Source organism: Anastrepha obliqua, unplaced genomic scaffold (assembly GCF_027943255.1).
Source record: "Anastrepha obliqua isolate idAnaObli1 unplaced genomic scaffold, idAnaObli1_1.0 ptg000250l, whole genome shotgun sequence".
Classification (NCBI taxonomy): domain Eukaryota; kingdom Metazoa; phylum Arthropoda; class Insecta; order Diptera; family Tephritidae; genus Anastrepha; species Anastrepha obliqua.
In genome coordinates this window covers 37,501-45,000 of record NW_026562291.1, presented here as the reverse complement: position 1 = coordinate 45,000, position 7,500 = coordinate 37,501, and the positions used below count along the sequence as shown (strand labels likewise).

At 31.6% G+C, this 7,500-nt stretch overlaps 2 non-coding genes and 1 pseudogene across 2 annotated transcripts in view; all 3 read left to right on the top strand.

The window, feature by feature from the left end:
- The first annotated feature begins 2,258 nt into the window (after positions 1-2,258).
- LOC129252520 (small subunit ribosomal RNA) lies at positions 2,259-4,249 on the top strand. Its single transcript, XR_008583485.1, has one exon. It is a non-coding gene; the product is annotated as a small subunit ribosomal RNA (ribosomal RNA).
- Positions 4,250-4,850: 601 nt separating this feature from the next.
- LOC129252518 (5.8S ribosomal RNA) lies at positions 4,851-5,031 on the top strand (annotated as a pseudogene).
- A 445-nt stretch (positions 5,032-5,476) lies between these two features.
- LOC129252513 (large subunit ribosomal RNA) overlaps positions 5,477-7,500 on the top strand; it is a 3,987-nt gene continuing 1,963 nt past the window's right edge. The window contains exon 1 of the ribosomal RNA XR_008583484.1: positions 5,477-7,500. This exon is cut by the window's right edge and continues 1,963 nt beyond it. This is a non-coding gene — a ribosomal RNA (large subunit ribosomal RNA).

Sequence of the window (7,500 nt, the reverse complement as noted above, 5' to 3'; positions counted from 1 at the left end):
TGTGATTTTATGCCTGGTTTTCCATACGTTAGTTTAAATAGAAAGTTATGGAATATAACCTTGGCATATTGGCACTAAAATATATAATAAAGACATTTCAAATCAAACTGAAATGTATTGAAATGAATTTTTCCCATACATTTTTGACAATGTGAGGTGTGCATGGCAAAAAACACTCACGGTGAAGGCATGTGATATAATATGAAAATATCAAAAGTTAACTAACCAATGATATTGAAGCATATAAATCGAATCATAACTATATGAAACTCGAATTTAAGCCATATTAAACTGGTAATATTGTGATTTTATGCCTGGTTTTCCATACGTTAGTTTAAATAAAGAGTTATGGAATATAACCTTGGCATATTGGCACTAAAATATATAATAAAGACATTTCAAATCAAACTGAAATGTATTGAAATGAATTTTTCCCATACATTTTTGACAATGTGAGGTGTGCATGGCAAAAAACACTCACGGTGAAGGCATGTGATATAATATGAAAATATCAAAAGTTAACTAACCAATGATATTGAAGCATATAAATCGAATCATAACTATATGAAACTCGAATTTGAGCCATATTAAACTGGTAATATTGTGATTTTATGCCTGGTTTTCCATACGTTAGTTTAAATAGAAAAAAATTCTCGAATATATATACATATATGAAGAATCTATATTCTATACTAACATTTTATGGAATATAACCTTGGCATATTGCCATTAAAATATATAATAAAGACATTTCAAGTCAAACTGAAATGTATTGAAATGAATTTTTCCCATACATTTTTGACAATGTGAGGTGTGCATGGCAAAAAACACTCACGGTGAAGGCATGTGAAATATAATATGAAAATATCAAAAGTTAACTAACCAATGATATTGAAGCATATAAATCGAATCATAACTATATGAAACTCGAATTTAAGCCATATTAAACTGTTAATATTGTGATTTTATGCCTGGTTTTCCATACGTTAGTTTAAATAAAGAGTTATGGAATATAACCTTGGCATATTGGCACTAAAATATATAATAAAGACATTTCAAATCAAACTGAAATGTATTGAAATGAATTTTTCCCATACATTTTTGACAATGTGAGGTGTGCATGGCAAAAAACACTCACGGTGAAGGCATGTGATATAATATGAAAATATCAAAAGTTAACTAACCAATGATATTGAAGCATATAAATCGAATCATAACTATATGAAACTCGAATTTGAGCCATATTAAACTGGTAATATTGTGATTTTATGCCTGGTTTTCCATACGTTAGTTTAAATAAAGAGTTATGGAATATAACCTTGGCATATTGGCACTAAAATATATAATAAAGACATTTCAAATCAAACTGAAATGTATTGAAATGAATTTTTCCCATACATTTTTGACAATGTGAGGTGTGCATGGCAAAAAACACTCACGGTGAAGGCATGTGATATAATATGAAAATATCAAAAGTTAACTAACCAATGATATTGAAGCATATAAATCGAATCATAACTATATGAAACTCGAATTTGAGCCATATTAAACTGGTAATATTATGATTTTATTCCTGGTTTTCCATACGTTAGTTTAAATAGAAAAAATTTTCGAATATATATACATATATGAAGAATCTATATTCTATACTAACATGTTATGGCATATTGGTGTTATTGTATTTTATTCCTGGTTTTCTATAGTTAGTTTAAATAGAAATAAATTTTTGAATTCAAAATTTTATATTCTATACTAGCATTACATAGAAATTATCCTCAACTGTTTGTTTCTTGTATAAATACAGGAAATTAAACAGATGATGAAGAGAAAAAAATAAGAAAAACAAAAATTTATAAGAAAAATTAAATTTTAAACAAAGGAAAAGAGGAGAAAATTTTTTCAATCATATATATTTATGATTAAAAAATAGAATTATGAAATTATTAATTTCAATTCAAAGAGAAAAATTATGTAATATATGAAATTATTACATTAAAAATGCATTTGAAAAAAAAGTAAAATGTTATTAAGAATGATAAATTATTTGAAAATTGGCAAATATTAAGAAGAAATATCGTTCTTATATTTTTATATAAAATATATAATATAGAGAACGAAAATTCTTTTTCATAAAAAACGGTTTTTGAATTTTGATAAGAAAAGCTAAAGGGGGGTCGCCCCTTTACTTTTTATATACACCGTAATTTATGAAATTTTCAAATATGAAAAACAAAGAAAAATATATAAATAAAAATATTATTCTGGTTGATCCTGCCAGTAGTTATATGCTTGTCTCAAAGATTAAGCCATGCATGTCTAAGTACAAACAAATTAAAAGTGAAACCGCAAAAGGCTCATTATATCAGTTATGGTTCCATAGATCGTTAACAGTTACTTGGATAACTGTGGTAATTCTAGAGCTAATACATGCAATATAAACACGGACCTTATGGAACGTGTGCTTTTATTAGACTAAAACCAAGCGATCATTTGATCGTTAAATTGGTTGAACTCTAGATAACTTGCAGATCGTATGGTCCCGTACCGACGACAGATCTTTCAAATGTCTGCCCTATCAACTTTTGATGGTAGTATCTAGGACTACCATGGTTGCAACGGGTAACGGGGAATCAGGGTTCGATTCCGGAGAGGGAGCCTGAGAAACGGCTACCACATCTAAGGAAGGCAGCAGGCGCGTAAATTACCCACTCCCAGTTCGGGGAGGTAGTGACGAAAAATAACAATACAGGACTCATATCCGAGGCCCTGTAATTGGAATGAGTACACTTTAAATCCTTTAACAAGGACCTATTGGAGGGCAAGTCTGGTGCCAGCAGCCGCGGTAATTCCAGCTCCAATAGCGTATATTAAAGTTGTTGCGGTTAAAACGTTCGTAGTTGAATTTGTGCTTCATACGGGTAGTACAACTATATATTGTGGTATGTACATTACCTTATGTATGTAAGCGTATTACCGGTGGAGTTCTTATATATAATTAATACAATGTATTTTTTATATATTCCTCCTATTTAAACCTACTTCAGTGCTCTTCATCGAGTGTTGTTGTGGGCCGGTACAATTACTTTGAACAAATTAGAGTGCTTAAAGCAGGCTCCAAATGCCTGAATATTTTGTGCATGGAATAATGAAATAAGACCTCTGTTCTACTTTCATTGGTTTTTAGATCAAGAGGTAATGATTAATAGAAGCAGTTTGGGGGCATTAGTATTACGACGCGAGAGGTGAAATTCTTGGACCGTCGTAAGACTAACTTAAGCGAAAGCATTTGCCAAAGATGTTTTCATTAATCAAGAACGAAAGTTAGAGGTTCGAAGGCGATCAGATACCGCCCTAGTTCTAACCATAAACGATGCCAGCTAGCAATTGGGTGTAGCTACTACTATGGCTCTCTCAGTCGCTTCCCGGGAAACCAAAGCTTTTGGGCTCCGGGGGAAGTATGGTTGCAAAGCTGAAACTTAAAGGAATTGACGGAAGGGCACCACCAGGAGTGGAGCCTGCGGCTTAATTTGACTCAACACGGGAAAACTTACCAGGTCCGAACATAAGCGTGTAAGACAGATTGATAGCTCTTTCTCGAGTCTATGGGTGGTGGTGCATGGCCGTTCTTAGTTCGTGGAGTGATTTGTCTGGTTAATTCCGATAACGAACGAGACTCAAATATATTAAATAGATGCTTTCAGGATTATGATGTTGAAACTTATATAGCCTTCTTTCATGCGTACATCTTGAATGTACAAGTGTTTGAATGTGTTTATATAAGTGGAGTCGTACCTGTTGGTTTGTCCCATTATAAGGACACTAGCTTCTTAAATGGACAAATTGCGTCTAGCAGTAACGAGATTGAGCAATAACAGGTCTGTGATGCCCTTAGATGTCCTGGGCTGCACGCGCGCTACAATGAAAGTATCAACGTGTATTTCCTAGACCGAGAGGTCCGGGTAAACCGCTGAACCACTTTCATGCTTGGGATTGTGAACTGAAACTGTTCACATGAACTTGGAATTCCCAGTAAGTGCGAGTTATTAACTCGCATTGATTAAGTCCCTGCCCTTTGTACACACCGCCCGTCGCTACTACCGATTGAATTATTTAGTGAGGTCTCCGGACGTGATCACTGTGACGCCTCGTGTGTCACGGTTGTTTCGCAAAAGTTGACCGAACTTGATTATTTAGAGGAAGTAAAAGTCGTAACAAGGTTTCCGTAGGTGAACCTGCGGAAGGATCATTATTGTGTTCCATATCCGTAAGAAAAACAAACAAACAAACAAACAAACAAACAAACAGACAAGCAAACAAACGAACAAAAAGAAAAAAAAAAAAAAAAAAAAAAGAAAAAAAAAAAAAAATTTATATAATTATTTTGAATCCATAATTCTTTTTATTCTTTTTCATTCAATTTGTGATCCATCAATTATATCATATTAAATATAATATATGATGGTACATTTTGTAATGTTTTTTCTTATTTTTTTCTTTTAAAAACCTTTAAACATGAAAATAAAAAGTTGTACTTATTATTCATTTGATTGAATGATAAGTTAATTTGTTCACAATAACAAAAGTGGTATATATTTATTATATTATTATATATATACATAAAATGATTAAAAAAATACAAAATAATTGAATCATAATAAATACCACCACTGTATTATTGTTGAACTAAGACATTCGCAACTTAATAAAAATGTTTAGAGTTAAATATATTTGATATATATTATTGAAAGAAAATCAATTTATATATTATTAATATTATTTAATTTTACTCTTTCAATTAATATATGCAAAAAAAAATTGACATTTGTTATAAATAAAAATAAATAAAAAAATACTCTAAGCGGTGGATCACTTGGCTCATGGGTCGATGAAGAACGCAGCAAACTGTGCGTCATCGTGTGAACTGCAGGACACATGAACATCGACATTTTGAACGCATATCGCAGTCCATGCTGTTATGTACATTAAATTCAATTTTAAAGTACTGCTTGGACTACATATGGTTGAGGGTTGTAAGACTATGCTAAATAAGTTGCTTATTCTTTTATAAAAATAATTGAATTTAAGCAAATGTGTATATTATTGGATTTTAAATAATTCATAATATTAATAGCAAAAAAAATAAAGATATATAATGAATTTTATTTATTATATATTCTTTAAAAAAAAAATCCTCTCAAATAAAATGAAATGATGAAAATATTGAATCTAAGTATTCTTTACAAAAAATTTTCATATTATTTATATATATATATATAAAATAATAATTTATATATGTAATTAAAAGGAGGAATGTCTAGCATAAAAATTAAATTTTTTATTCTAGGATTGCCTCATTTTACATTATTATTATTTTTATATATTTACAATATATAAAAGGAGAAAAGAAAAATAGAGATGAAAAGATGATATAATTTTTTTTATTAAATTGTGAGAAGATAAAAAAAGAATATTAAAACAACCTCAACTCATATGGGATTACCCCCTGAATTTAAGCATATTAATGAGGGGAGGAAAAGAAACTAACAAGGATTTTCTTAGTAGCGGCGAGCGAAAAGAAAATAGTTCAGCACTAAGTCACTTTGTCTATATGTCAAATGTGAGATGCAGTGTATGGAATATCTTAATATCTAGTATGAGAAATTAACGATTTAAGTCCTTCTTAAATGAGGCCATTTACCCATAGAGGGTGCCAGGCCCGTATAACGTTAATGATTACTAGAAAGATATTTCCAAAGAGTCGTGTTGCTTGATAGTGCAGCACTAAGTGGGTGGTAAACTCCATCTAAAACTAAATATAACCATGAGACCGATAGTAAACAAGTACCGTGAGGGAAAGTTGAAAAGAACTCTGAATAGAGAGTTAAATAGTACGTGAAACTGCTTAGAGGTTAAGCCCGATGAACCTGAATATCCATTATGAAAAATTCATCATTAAATAATTAAAAAAATAATGTGCATTTTTTTCATATAAGGACATTGTAATCTATTAACATAATAAAGTATTTATCAAAAGAATCATTGGTGATATTAAGTTTATTTAAATTAATTTGCTTTTTAAGCATATTAACATAAAATAAATACTAATGATTTGATAAAGTGTTGATAGATTTTATTATATATAATGCTAAAATTCATTTTTTGAATTTTACAAAAAATTTAATATCTATGATATTAATATTTATTTGTATGCATTTATATGATTAACAATGCGAAAGATTCAGGATACCTTCGGGACCCGTCTTGAAACACGGACCAAGGAGTCTAACATATGTGCAAGTCATTGAGTTATATTAAACTTAATGGCATAATTAACTTAACTTAAATATAATGGGATTAATTTTTAGTCTATTTTTTAATAAATAGTCAATTAATTCAATCCCGGGGCGTTCCATATAGTTATGTATAATGATAATTTATTATTATTTATACCTCTAACTGGAGCGTACCTTGAGCATATATGCTGTGACCCGAAAGATGGTGAACTATACTTGATCAGGTTGAAGTCAGGGGAAACCCTGATGGAAGACCGAAACAGTTCTGACGTGCAAATCGATTGTCAGAATTGAGTATAGGGGCGAAAGACCAATCGAACCATCTAGTAGCTGGTTCCCTCCGAAGTTTCCCTCAGGATAGCTGGTGCATTTAAAAATTATATAAAATAATCTTATCTGGTAAAGCGAATGATTAGAGGCCTTAGGGTCGAAACGATTTTAACCTATTCTCAAACTTTAAATGGGTAAGAACCTCACCTTTCTTGATATGAAGGTTGAGGTTATGATATAATGTGCCCAGTGGGCCACTTTTGGTAAGCAGAACTGGCGCTGTGGGATGAACCAAACGTAATGTTACGGTGCCTAAATTAACAACTCATGCAGATACCATGAAAGGCGTTGGTTGCTTAAAACAGCAGGACGGTGGACATGGAAGTCGTAATCCGCTAAGGAGTGTGTAACAACTCACCTGCCGAAGCAACTAGCCCTTAAAATGGATGGCGCTTAAGTTGTATACCTATACATTACCGCTAAAGTAGATGATTTATAAAACAATTTCGATTGATTTATAAATTTTGAAACTTTAGTGAGTAGGAGGGTACAATAGTGTGCTTAGAAGTGTTTGGCGTAAGCCTGCATGGAGCCGCTATTGGTACAGATCTTGGTGGTAGTAGCAAATAATCGAATGAGACCTTGGAGGACTGAAGTGGAGAAGGGTTTCGTGTGAACAGTGGTTGATCACGAGTTAGTCGGTCCTAAGTTCAAGGCGAAAGCCGAAAATTTTCAAGTTTTTAATAAAAAAAAATATTAATAAAAATATATTTAAAAATAATTAAAATACTTGAATTATTTTGAACGAAAGGGAATACGGTTCCAATTCCGTAACCTGTTGAGTATCCGTTTGTTATTAAAAATGGGCCTTGTGCTCATCCTGGCAACAGGAACGACCATAAAGAAGCCGTCGAGAGATATCGGAAGAGTTTTCTTT